Consider the following 15,085-nt stretch of genomic DNA (forward strand, 5'->3'; position numbering starts at 1 on the left):
TTGAGTAGTAATAATGTCGTGACTCATGAACCATGAATGCGATTGCTAATATTTGGCCTGTTCTATGTGCGTTTCTGTAGACGAGAATTCTTCCGTATACCAACCGCTGATGTCATTATGACCAACGTTGTAAAATTTTCATCATCTTTGGCTAGGTGATCAATCAGCCTTCATCATATTTCTGAGAGTCGTTAATGGAATTTTTTACCCGATACCGTCATCGTGATATTTCATGTGCCTAGGGTAAAAGTCAAAATATAAAATTCAAATTCTATAATTCGTTTTAAATAATGTAAATTATGGAAATAATTCTCGTGTGTCTTTATGTGAATGCTGTATGTGTGTGTTGTAGGAATTTCAGTGAATTATGCTATTTTTTAAATGTGGTTTTGACCCGGCCACGTGTTCATGAGGTTGAGCCCAGGTTATCAGCACCGTTGTTTGAGTTGATCTGACTTATTGAGAGTTAAATCCTTAGTAACTTTTATTTTAAAATTAAGTTGAGATGAGTTCAAAGTATCAGACAGCAATGAATAAGAAATTATTTTTTCACGCATCTGGACAAGGTTCATTTTATTGTAAAGCTTGTAATGTTAAATTTTCTCAAGGCGTCAGATGCTAACGATTAACACCACGTTTTGTTCAATCAAATATTAAAGGAAGTTTCGTAAAAAATATTATTATACAAGCACAATTTGATGGAAATAAGTCTGATAGAGATATCTTTAAGTAATGTTTTCCAAATAATTTTTTGGTCCAGTGCAATGGATCTCGCGTTTAGTTCAGTGCTCTAAGAAGTTAAATTTTCATTTGAAGTAATGGATGCTGAGATGAATGGATCTGATATGTTGGATGCTTAAAACCAGTTATGAGTCAGACAGCTTATTGAGATTGTTTTGTTTTCAACTTGTAAATAATTACGACATTACTCAGAGGAGGTCCCATAGAACATTTATTTTTTGTTTCATTGAACCAGAAGTAGGCTAATATCCATCTGTATATTTACAGAATATTTTGACTTCCAAATGTGTCGGAGGAATTAAATGCTGTATTTGAAGGAACTGGCTGAGAAGAATCAATTTTAAATTAACATCAAGATTTGTTTAATATTAATTTGTTAATTGCTATTGAGTGCTAGTTGTTAATAAATGTCAAAAACCTGTTGTTTTGATATTTTTGTATTATTGTCGCTAGTCCTTGTCTCTTTTCCTGGCTTCAAAATAAGCAAAGCAAGATAGCTATTGGTCCACCCTTGAGACTCTCGCTCTCCAGCTGAGCATACCAGGTAAAAAGGGGGTAATATATATATATATACCAGGTGGCTCACGGACACCGTACTTTCTACTTATGAATGTCCCGCATGCATAAGTGATGTGTGGGGTGTCTACCAACTGATTTTAACAGGGGAACTACTGCCAGCTGGCAGGTTACGTCAGAATATGAAGAGATGAGAAACAGAGTCACACTCGCAGCACGTTACTCAGCGTTGTCGGTCGAATGCACCCCTTGCATTAGTAAACATCGTTTTCGACCGTATAGTTCTAGGCTGGTGTATGCTACAGCCGCACTATATTTGCTGTCTGCATATCGGCAGTAGCTAGTGTGATCAGCAGCGGTGAATACACAGACATTATTTCAATCTGAACAATCTGGTCGGAATGCAACAGAAGCTCCAAACTATCGTATGCCTTCTACATACGTACTTCACCGAACAGTATTAGTTTTTGTATATATATCTTCGCTGTTTGAGTAAAAGGTCATGTCACCCGGTTCTCTTCTTATCCATTATTTTCCTTAAGAAAAGTCAAGCCTCCCAGCCAGATCTGTATATTTAGTCCATTAGAAAAATATTCGTTGTGTTCATTTTCCCATGCTGATGTGTAAAGGAAAATGAACCTTACCGCACCGCACGTTTTAGGTATGTATGTTTGCACGACTTATTTACGCACTGGTACAGTGCAATGTACTTAAGGTTTATTTACCTTTACACGTCAGCACACGAATATGAATACAACGAAAATTGTTCTGATGGACTGCATACCCATATCGTCCCTTAAGAAACAATACCGCGTATCTGACAGTGCTCTTCCTATACATTATGTTCCTTAAGACTGGTCACGCCTCCCAGCCACATATGGATATGTAGTCCATGAGAACAGTTTTCGTTATGTTCATTTCCCTATACCGGCGTTTAAAGGAAAATGAACCTTACCGTAGCATACCGTACTGTATGTTGGCATGTAGTATTTGCGCATTCCTACAGTAAAATGTATTTAAGGTTCACTTTAATTTATACAACAGCATGGGAAAATGACACTACGAAAATTGCTCTGATGGACTGCATATGCAAATGTGGCTGAAAGGCCATGACCAGTCTTACGGCAAATAATGGATATGAAGAGCATTGTGAGATATGACCTTTTGCCCGAACAGCGACGATATGTTTGTAACTTACCTGTCTGATTATTTCATCTAAAAGGTTAGGGCGCCTGATCTCTAAACCTAGGATCGAATCCTGCTTAATATGGTCATATTTAAAGAGGCTCAAAAACTCCAGCGCACAGTGGGCCAGAACTGTAATGTAGCGGGACAAAATTTAAACAAAATATCTCCATTTCTTCCTTCCAAGCCCGTAGGCTGATAACCGGGGCTAATGAAGATCAACCCTAGTGACGACATAAAGACAGATATGGGTAGAAAGGACACCCTGTATCTCCCCTTCCTGGAAAATGCTGCCTGCCTTACTGCTAGTTGTGTTTTAGAATTTCGCCGGCCACTAACGTACAGTAGTGTCAATGGACGATGCCGAATATCTGAAGTATGTAAAAAAAGCTACAAGTATTCTTCTCCATATTAATTTAATTGAAACATAACTATATTCATCACTATTGCACACCAAAGACTTATCTTATGCAATATGAATATCGTATAATATTCTAACTTATAAAAATGTATCCGAACATTCCTGCTTGGATTATTGTAATATAATGTAGAGAAGTTCATAAATATTTTGGCTTATATCTCAGTACGTGCACTTCCTTGCGCTAGCCTTAGAAAATGAACTTCATTTGCAGTGGCGCGTGCTCCGCCGTGACACTTTATAACACACCGTGAGCCATATGAAGTGTTTCGTGACAAGAAACAGAGTGGAAACGAGCTAGTGGATTATGTATTATCTAAGGTGAATATTCAGGACTACTCTTCAGATGTTCTACGGTACCTTAAATTGATTAACATTTTACGATGAAAGACAGGTTTTTAAGAACAATTCCAGTTGATTAGCAAAACATTTACATATTTCTGAAGGAGTGCATACATTTGCAGTATCGGATCTTCAAATAAATAGTTCAGTTCAATCCAGCTCAGGAAATGGAAGGCCTAGAAAACTGCGGATTGAGAACTAAACGAGGGAGATTAAATAACATAATTAATGAACGATCACAACAAGAATTAACAATGGCAGCTCAGATCTCACTTCGGGTCTCAGGTGAATGGGACGCTGCAAAAGTAATTAAGGATATTACTGAGACTACACCTCCCACATCATCCATATAGAGAAAAGCATTTGAATCACAGGAACAATTACCCGTTCCATTCTCCAGACTACGGACGAGGCTTTGTCATTTCTTGCAGAAAATAGTTCATCTAAATTACAGCATAACAGTACATGCAAGGGAGCTAAAATGGGCATGTTGACATACATCCATCGTACAACACAGATGGGGAAGTGAAATTAAGATGTTATCCATTAAAGGAAAATCATCAAAATCACAGATTTTTCAGCCGAAGTAGGTTTACAGTAACTGCTAGATCGAAGAGTAAAACGACTTTTATCTGTGCCAGGAGAAGTGCTTACATGTATTAATGATACAAATCAGTAAGTAGCATGATTTATAAATGGGGCTGCGATGGCAGCAGTGACCACATTTAACATAAGCAGAAGTTGTCCGATGCGTTGATTTGTACATATAATTTGTTACCATCTCCATAGTGCCATTATAATTATCGATGGCTTACTTCTAAAACCTCGTATGTTCTAATGCTCTTCCTATCCATTATATGCCTTAAGAATGGTCATCCCTCCCAGCCTCATATAGACATTACCATACCGTGTTTGAGGGATGTTGTTTGAAAGCAAATTTACGCACTCCTACAGTATAATGTATTTAAGGTTAATTTTCCTTTACACACACCCATAGGACAATGAGCACAACGAAAATCATTCTGATGGGCTGCATATTCGTATGTGGCTGGGAAGGCGTGACCGGTCTTAAGGAATATAATAGATAGGAAGAGCACTGGAACATACGAGGTTTTAGAAGTAAGCCGTCGTTATATTTCATTTCCCAATATAAAGACAATCTTACGTCAAAATTTAACGCCTTCTTCCCCTAGGTTCTATACGCCAATTAAGTTCCTTCAGGAGACAGATTTATTGAAGGGACCATAAGTCAATTTAGTAGCAACACAGATTGAAAACATGATCCCTACAACAATTCTCATAAATGGCAAGAAATTTGAAATAGATCACAATTCAATTATGACTCTGGTAGATGATAATAGTATGCAATGCTTACGCAGCCGCTTCTTTGCTGGTCTACTACATATCGAAGGGTTTCTTCTAAAACCTCGTACGTCCCAAAACTCTTCCTGCCAATTATATTCCTTAAGACTGGGCACGCCTCCCAGCCACATTTTATATGCAGTCCATCAGAATAATATTCCTTGTGTTCATTTTCCTACGCTAACGTGTAAAGGAAAATGGACCCTACCATGCCGTATTGTAGGGGTGTTGTTTTCATGGCCCATTAGACCTTTACCCATCAGACCTTTAGCCCTTTAGCCCAGTAGCCCTTTAGACCTTTACCCCATTAGCACTTCAGCCTATTAACCTATTAGCACTTTAGCTCTACAAAGAATGTGCGGAAATCTGATCTTCTTAGAATAAAGGTATCCCTGACAAGTTCTAAACACATGTTGTGTCGTGTACAGTGTTCGATTCTAGTCTTGTTATTACTTATTTAGTGATCTGAACACATCAAACAATGTTCTAAACGCATGTTGAAGTTAACGACATCGAGTACGATGTTCGATTGTAGTTTTGTTATGTTTCATTCGCTTCTTTGGAAGCTGCAAATCTAAACATACACAACTATTATGACGTCATCGCTGCAGCACATGCACACTCTTGCTTTCATGAAGCATACTTATTGCATTCCTTTGCGTCCTTACTCTTGAGAAAACGATCAAGTCTAAATATGCACAATGTCATCACTGCAGCTCACTCTAGCCTTCGCGATGCATGTTTAAACTTGTACCTTAACAGAGGAGAAGGTCATAACAGCAGCCACCATCTTGTGTAGTAACCTCTAAGTGCTAATTAGTGTCGGGAAAGGCATCTCCTCGTAAACTAAGAATTGTCTCATTCAAGATAGTAAATGAGAGGTTAGGTTCGCGAATGCACTAAAGTTTTACTGTTTAAAGATAATAGCTAACGAAATTGTTTAAATTACCCACCACCACATTTCAGAGGTATGAGGTTTAGTGCTGTAAATATAGCAGCACGATGCTCTGTTGATTAAAGGTGACGGATGACAGCTGTCAAAAAAGCAGGTAGAATTGTTTTAAATCGCCATCTACCACGATGAGGTTTAGTGCCGTAATGATAGTAGCACGATGCGTTGTTGTTTAAAGATGGGCCCTGACAGCTATCAAAACCACGTATATTTTTAAATTGCCGCCACCACATTTCAAGCGTAGTAGCTAAAGATAGCAGCACGGTGCTCTGTTAATTAAAGATGGCGGATGACAGCTGTCACGTAGACATTGCCGCCACCACATTTCAAAGGTAGTAGCTAAAGATTGCAGCACGATGGTCTGTTGATTAAAGATGGCCGCTGTCAAAAAGAACGTAGCTTTGTTTACAAAGAATAGCACATAGAATTTCAAATGTCCCTCCACCGCATGCATAACAGCAGCCGCCATCTTGCGCAGTAGCCTCTAAGCTACCTTTCTTCATAAGAGCCTGTGTATAACCGCCATCTTGTGCGAGCACCCCTAGGCCGTCTCATAATGAGCTGTGTATAGCCGCCATCTTGTGGCTGCCATTTTGCGCAAGCATCCATAGGGCGTTCATAAGAGTCTATGTATAGCAGTCATATGCAGTCTCATAAGAAGCTATGTATAGCCGCCATCTTGCGCAAGTATTTCAAGGGAATATCATAAAAGAAGCAGCCATCTTGTGCAAGCACCCTTAAGCAGTCTCATAAGAAGCTATGTATAGCCGCCATCTTGTAGAATTAGATAGCTGTCAATGCCAAAGGGCCTAAGTTGAAACCGAACCGTTGATCTCATCATTAGACAATTTTTTCTTATACTATCATGTTCCTATACTGTGAAACTCGGTAGTAGGCAGAAAAATTTTGTCCGTTTTGCTCTACGACGCACCGTTTCCGAGATATTTAACATTTTGCATTTTAGCCCCAAATTAGTGAATCGAACCGTTGTTTCTAGCACGGCACGTTATACTCTAAGCTAGCTCTCTTGATAAGAGCAGCAGCCCTTAACGCGTCTCGTAAGGAGCCATATATAGCCGCCATCTTTTGTCCGCCCTCTTGCGCAAGCATCGTTAGGGCTTCTCATAAGAGTCTATGTATACAAGCCATCATGTGCAAGCACCCTTAAGCCGTCTCAAAAGCGCAGCCGCCATCTTGCGAAAGCGCCCTTAAGGTGTCTCATAAGGAGCTGGGTATAGCCGCCATCTTGTGTCCACCATCTTGCTCAAGCATCCCTAGGGTGTCTCATGAGAGCCTATGTACAGCAGCCATCTTGCGACCACCATCTTGCGTAGGCACACTTAAGGCGTCTCATAAGGAGCATTGTATAGCCGCCATCTTGTGCAATTAGCGTCGGGAAGGGCATCCGGCCGTAAAATGAGGTTAGGTCCTTCCATGAGGTTAGGCTTGCTGTCTTGCGCGTCAAACGTTCTTGCGCAAGCACCCTTAAGGAGTCTCATAGGAGTCATGTATAGCCGCCATCTTGTGCAATTGGCGTCGTGAAGGGCATCCGGCAGTAAAACTGAGGTTAGGCCCTTCCGTAAGGTTAGGCTTACTGTCTTATGCTTTAAAAGTTAGGGTAAGCCTCTCCAAGATAGCGGATGTGAGGTTAGGCTCGCTCTCTTAGGCGTCAGGAAGGGCATCGGGCTGTAAAACTGAGGTTAAGCCATTCCATGAGGTGAGGCTAGCTCTCTTACGCATAAAAAGTTAGGTTCAGCCCCCCAAGATTGCGGATGTGAGGTTAGGTTCGCGCTCTTAGGCGTCAGGAAGGTCATCCGGCTGTAAAAATGATGTTAGGCCCTTCCATGAGTTTAAGGTTAAGCCCCTCCAAGTTGGCGGATGTGAGGTTAGGGTCGCACTCTTACCCAGCGTGTGGAGGAGGAGGTGGCGGAGGGCCGGTGGCGGTGGTGGCGCCCGAATCCCCCAGTTATACTACTAGTATTATTTTGTACTTTCTCCTTTGCATGGTTGGATACGATAGTTTGAGAGCATTTCAAACATTGCACACAAGTGTGATATTCGAACGTGGCAAGCAATGATAGCCGAAGGAAATCATTGGTTGCGGAGAAAATGCATATAATTCAACAGAGATGTCGATCTGAAATGGGACTGTCAATTGATGAACCAAGAGCAGGAGGCAGTGGTACCACAGCCAGCTCAACGTTTTTTAGAACTATGCGTTTTCGGCCGAAATTACAGACATCAGTGAAGAACTAACCAAACAATTTTTTCACAATATTAAGATCATATCAAGTGGCTACGAGGTAAGCTAGAAGATTTCATTGTATATGCACTGGAAACCGCAACATTACATTTAGGTATGTATTCATGGTTTTACATGCCTCCTTCTTTTCACAAAATTCTAATTCATGGTTCAAAAATTAATAGGCTACAATCCGTTCTCTTGTCGATTGGAGTGCTAACAGGGTAAGCTCTAGAAGGAAGAATAAACAACTTATGAAAGTACAGGGAGAGAAATGCGGGAATGTTCTTGAGAAGGTCTAGCATACGGAATGTTTTACTCTCTTACTAGTAAGTTCGGACGCAGTAATTTCTCAACTATCTGCAGTCTCAAGGAGCAAGAAGAGGGGACCATTACCATTTGTTTACTGAAGGAACCAACAGTAAGCGGTGCCGCATCTGAGCAGGAAGGCGACATGCACAGTGATGTGGTGTTAATGATGGTGAAAATAACCAGGGCAGTGATGAGGAAGATGATCACCCTAGAAATGACTAATGTCACAAATTTCTACCACAGTTTCAAATAGGTAAGTTCGGTTGCTCCTAAAATGATATATTTGCGATTGCTGACCACTGTGCACCGGGGAAATTTTTGGTTTTATTTCTATTTTCTTATTTAATCACACCATACAATATTAAATCACTACATCACCTAGTCAAACTGTATTTTATGCTAAGTAATGTTGTCCTGTTAGAATCGCATTCTGGCCTACGGTGCAGCATCGTGTCGGTAGGTTTATTGGTATGTAAAGGAACTTCTACTAAATAAAATTCCGGCTCTTCAGAGTATACGTAAACCATAAAAGTAGTCAGTCGGATGCAAAACCAGTAACATTTTTAATTTAATTTGGTTTTCGTCGCACCAACACAGACAGGTCTTATGGAGACGATGGGGCAGGAAAGGTCTAGGAGTGCGAAAGAAGCAGCAGTGGCCTTAATTAAGGTGCAGACCCAGCATTTGCCTGATGTGAAAATGGGAAACCACGGAAAACCTTATTCAGGGCTGCTGACAGTGGGGTTCGAACCCACTATCTCCCGGATACTGGATACTGATGGCACTTAATCGACTGCAGCTATCGAGCTCGGTCATTATTATTATTATTATTATTATTATTATTATTATTATTATTATTATTACCTAGGTATTTGCTACGAGGGCTAGATTACGAAATAAATATAGCGCTGAAAGTGATTAACGTCTTGAGAAGAAGTATTGTCCCTTTTAACTGTTGTGAAAAGAAACAGGACGATGTTTGCCACTTCGATGGGTGAAGGTATCGGCAAAAATTCCACAAAGAGTGTAAAAATGAAAGTCTCGCTAGACCTCAAAAACCTGAGGTACCACTTGGTTCGATGGAGATCAAGAGATAAACTAAGAAAATCGGATAGGATGTATGAAAATGAGATCTTGGAAGAAGAAAGGAGAAGAGTGGAATGGTCAGCTGCATGGAGCTTCAGATGTACTAACGTAAACAAACTCAGCTAAATTCCTAGTGGTCGCAGACCAATTTACCCAAGGTGAAAACTCCGGAAGAGTCATGCCGTTTGGTCATGTTTCACGATAGGCACTGGGTACCGCAAATATATTCTACTTCTCCTCCCTCTGGGGGACCTGAATATTAGAAGTGTGTCCCAGCATTCACTGGGACTATAAGAAGTAAACCACTGTAAATCTCCACCAAGCAGATCATGACGGAGATTTCAGCCTCATTTATATTCGTAGTTGTTCTTGCAGCCAACCCCGGGCTCTAGGGATAACGTTTCTGTATCTTACTCGGAGACGATTGGTTCAATCCCTTGTTCATTCAATGATCTTAATAATGCACTGAGCGACGGAATGTACTTCATTGATCCCCCTCAGGCAACTGAGCATCTTCCTGATATCACAGGTAGTGTATTTTGTCAGGAAAGCCAATCAGCATAGTTGTGAATGTCATTATGCTTGTTATATGACACTGTAAAATCAATCAATCAATCAATCAATCAATCAATCAATCAATCAATCAATCAATCAATCAATCAATCAATCAATCAATCAATCAATCAATCAATCAATCAATCAATCAATCAATCAATCAATCAATCAACACTGATCTGCATTTAGGGCAGTCGTCCAGGTGACAGATTCCCTATCTATTGTTTACCAAGTCTTTTATTACATAATTGTAAAGAACACGGAAATGAATCTTCCTTGGTATATTATTCCAATACATACCTCCTCTTCCTTTAAAAGAATATTTGCCCACTTTGGCCTCTTATTCCAACTTAATCTTCTGTGATCCTTCCTACTTTTAAAAACACTACTCAAACTTACACGTCTACTAAAGTCATTCCACGGCATCTTTTAACTGGCAGAACCTACCATTTAGACGAGCAGCTCGTCTCCTTTCTCCCAAGTCTTCCCAACCTAAACTTTGCAACATCTTCGTAACGCTACTCTTTTGTCGGAAATCACGCAGTACAAATCAAGCTGCTTTTCTTTGGATTCTTTCTAGTTCTCGAATCAAGTAATCCTGGTGAGGATCCAGTACTCACGAACCACACTCAACATCTTGAGACATTCTGGCAGGGCAGCAGTCGTTATAGCAGTCCAAGCCTCTTGATGTCACATCGCGTGACCTCCAGAGGCGCTCGGTGCGCATCTTTCTAGATGATGTCCATGGGGGATCCGGTGTGTATGATGGTGATGGGAAAGGGAGGGGGTGAAACACGCTACTGGCACATAGCCTACTGCTGTCGAATAACACCAAGGGGGCTGCTCAACGTCTAAACCCGCCATCCGACGAGCGAGTCACCATTATTGACGTCATATACCCTCACTCCTTATGGACACTGGAGAGAGATTTGATAACCAAGCCAGTGATTTGAAATTGCTTACCACCTCCTCTCCTATCCAGCCCGGACATCCCGATGGTGAATTTTTTTCCGCCAGTGGGACTCGAAGCAGCTAACCACAGTGTCATCCCATAAAGACTTGCTCCTGAACGATTAAGCCGGGCTGAGTGACTCAGACGGTTGAGGCGCTGGCCTTCTGACCCCAAATTGGCAAGTTCGATCCAGGACCAGTCTGGCGGTATTTGAAGGTGCTAAAGTACATCAGCCTCGTGTCCGTAGATTTATTGGCACTTAACAGGACGCATGTGCATCCGGGAGATAGTAGGTTCGAATCCCACTATCGGCATCCCTGAAAATGGTTTTCCGTGGTTTCCCATTTTCACACCAGGCAAATGCTGGGGCTGTACCTTAATTAAGGCCACGGCCGCTTCCTTCCAATTCCTAGGCCTTTCCTATCCCATCGTCGCCATAAGACCTATCTGTGTCGGTGCGACGTAAAGCCCCTAGCAAAAAAAAACAGGACGCATGTGGGACAAAATTCCGGTACCCTGGCGTCCCCGGAAACCGTAGAAATAGTTAGTGAGACGTAGACCAGTGGCATTATTATTATTATTATTATTATTATTATTATTATTATTATTATTATTATTATTATTATTATTATTATTATTATTATTAAAAGTTCAAGGCCAACAGGTTGGATAACAATTCCCTGTGCTTTATTTACCACTCTGTTCAATATTCTAGCTTGTAGTTTTGTTCGACCATTGGTATCGTGATCATGGCCACGCAACCTCTAGTTTTACGTGGAATATGAACCACTGGCATGTGTTTCCTGATTCCAAAATGTCCAAATCGACGGTCCATATCCATTATTTTCCTTGAACCTTATTGTGCCGTACTGTAGAAATGTACATGTTCCTGAAGTATAGCCTATACGCACTCTTACAGTATAATGCATTTAATGTCCATTTTCCTTTACACGCGAGCACAGAAAAATGAACACAACGAACGTTGTTCAGATGGACTATATATCCAGGTGTGGCTGGGAGGGGTGATCAGTTCTAAAGACGATAATAGATTGGAAGAACATAGTGGGATGCGAGGTATTGCTCGTGCACTGTCAATATACATTAACCGGGATTGGAACCATAGCTGACCTGATGAGAAATCAGAGAAGATGTCACTCGGTTTTCACCCACATCCACACACAAGCACGCACACACGCACACGCACACACACTCACCCCTACCCCGCACACAAGTTTGGTTTAATTTATTCTCGTAAGGCATCTTATATAAGAAATCACAATTCGCATAGGACCTACATACGAATGTATCTTAGAATATACTTACCGTTCACACCTTAATACCTCATGAGTGTATGTGGAGAAAGTGATCAATTTACAATGAGTTTCTTTTCTCCGAACCAAGCTGTCATGATTTATCTAGGATATCCTGCAGACTGAATTTATATTCAGAGCTGAATTTCTGCGGTTGAATGCTCCATGTACATGTGCATCTGAGTGATTGTTAACGCTTAATTTATTCATGGAATGTAGACTGCTTCGGTGTGAATCGGTATTTATGTTTAGTTACAGCAAGCATGACCTCAGCATGGAGCAATTGATTAAAATACGTGATACTGCTTTTTCGCTGTGGATTCTACGACTCGCTAACTTAATGCAGGTTTTCAACGACGATGGGATTGGAATTTACTGGGGCTGAAAAGATATTCCATGGCCTTAATTAATATATATAGCCCCGGTATTTGCCTGATATGAAAATAGGACACAACGAAAACACATCTCCAAGTACTGCCAACGGAACTCATTATATCCCACATGCAAACGTAAAGCTTACAGCATATCTAAATTTATACATCTGTATAATACTAGCATTTAATATTTAATACAAACCTAGTCACTTTTGCCGATTAACGAATGTCCAAAATGTATATTATTAAGCAGGTGATCACATTAAATGAAAGAATTAATACTCGTCATATAAATTCCTCACAAGCAATACGTTCCTCAGTTGATTAGTGGTATATTGCCCGACATTTGACGTACAGTTCACGGGTTTGCCCACGGCTGAGATGTAGAATTTTGAAGGACGGTCAAAAATCTAGGTACCCCATGTCATTGGTGTTGGCAATTTAAAGATCTCTGGTCACACGTTCAGTGCAATAAGGCATTATTAAACTATCGAAGACATTGTGTTCATCCAATAGAATTCCGCTTTCGTTGATAGATGAAAGCACGACCGGAATATCAAAATCAGTAGAAAAACCGCCTAGAAGACACCATTTCATAAGATCTCAGTGATTGAGGTCCATACGATGATGATGATGATTATTATGATTATTATTATTAGTAATAGTATTATTATTATTATTATTATTATTATTATTATTAACACAAGAAATAACGGTGATTATTTACACAACTGATGCAAGACAGAAATGAAATATTTAAAAGATACCTTACCGAGGGCGTGCAGCTGTGAGATTGTATTCGGGACACAGTGGTTTCGAGTCCCACTGTCGTGAATAAATTTTTCCGTGGTTTCCCATTTTCACACCAGACTAATGCCGGGGCTGTTCCTTAATTAAGGCCATGGCCTCTTCCTTCCCACACCTAACCCTTCCCTCTCTCATCGTTGCCATAAGACCTATCTGTGTCGAAGCGACCTAAAGATAAATGTAAAAAAGAAGACACATTTTAATTTTTAAGTTTAAAACTATTATACCTCCGTCGAAATATAATATCAGAAACGTAAATGAAAAGCAAATTTTAAATTTACAAATCTGTATTAATTTCTGCCTAAAATTGCGAATTGCAATTTGCCGTGAACTAGTTCAATTCTCCACGGGAAGGTCTAAGATCTAATCCGGGTCCATCAAGTGGAAGTTAATGTCCTAACGGCGGCTGAACTCCATATATGCACAGATGATCGTATGAATGATGAACTGAATATCATAGCATTTTAAAAGAATACACAGTTAAGGACAAGACAAAGAATAATGCTTAATACTAGAACTGAACCGGTAGCCCACTACAACTCAGTTATCAAGTTAACACTTCAACACTGAAGGAATTTGGTTGAGGACCGGCTCGAAATTAGTGCGCACGTGCTCGTGTGTGTGTTCTATAATAATAATAATAATAATAATAATAATAATAATAATAATAATAATAATAATAATCTACTGCTTTTCTCACCCTCTGGTTTGATTTCCGGTGCGATCAGTGTCACACATGTACACTGACTGACAGAGCAAATGCAACACCAAGAAGGAGTGGTTCGAAAGGGATGAAAGTTGGGGAAAAAACAGAGACGGCACGGACGAATAATTGATGTTTATTTCAAACCGATATGCAGGTTACACAATGCGCACGGCATCGACTCAGTAGGATGTAGGACCACCGCGAGCGGCGATGCACGCAGAAACACGTCGAGGTACAGAGTCAATAAGAGTGCGGATGGTGTCCTGAGGGCTGGTTCTCCATTCTCTGTCAACCATTTGCCACAGTTGGTCGTCCGTACGAGGCTGGGGCAGAGTTTGCAAACGGCGTCCAATGAGATCCCACACGTGTTCGATTGGTGAGAGATCCGGAGAGTACGCTGGCCACGGAAGCATCTGTACACCTCGTAGAGCCTGTTGGGAGATGCGAGCAGTGTGTGGGCGGGCATTATCCTGCTGAAACAGAGCATTGGGCAGCCCCTGAAGGTACGGGAGTGCCACCGGCCGCAGCACATGCTGCACGTAGCGGTGGGCATTTAACGTGCCTTGAATACGCACTAGAGGTGACGTGGAATCATACGCAATAGCTCCCCGAACCATGATGCCGCGTTGTCTAGCGGTAGGGCGCTCCACAGTTACTGCCGGATTTGACCTTTCTCCACGCCGACGCCACACTCGTCTGCGGTGACTATCACTGACAGAACAGAAGCGTGACTCATCGGAGAACACGATGTTCCGCCATTCCCTCATCCAAGTCGCTCTAGCCCGGCACCATGCCAGGCGTGCACGTCTATGCTGTGGAGTCAATGGTAGTCTTCTGAGCGGACGCCGGGAGTGCAGGCCTCCTTCAACCAATCGACGGGAAATTGTTCTGGTCGATATTGGAACAGCCAGGGTGTCTTGCACATGCTGAAGAATGGCGGTTGACGTGGCGTGCGGGGCTGCCACCGCTTGGCGGCGGATGCGCCGATCCTCGCGTGCTGACGTCACTCGGGCTGCGCCTGGACCCCTCGCACGTGCCACATGTCCCTGCGCCAACCATCTTCGCCACAGGCGCTGCACCGTGGACACATCCCTATGGGTATCGGCTGCAATTTGACGAAGCGACCAACCTGGCCTTCTCAGCCCGATCACCATACCCCTCGTAAAGTCGTCTGTCTGCTGGAAATGCCTCCGTTGACGGCGGCCTGGCATTCTTAGCTATACAC

This window comes from Anabrus simplex, chromosome 2, assembly GCF_040414725.1.
Source record: "Anabrus simplex isolate iqAnaSimp1 chromosome 2, ASM4041472v1, whole genome shotgun sequence".
Classification (NCBI taxonomy): Eukaryota; Metazoa; Arthropoda; class Insecta; order Orthoptera; family Tettigoniidae; genus Anabrus; species Anabrus simplex.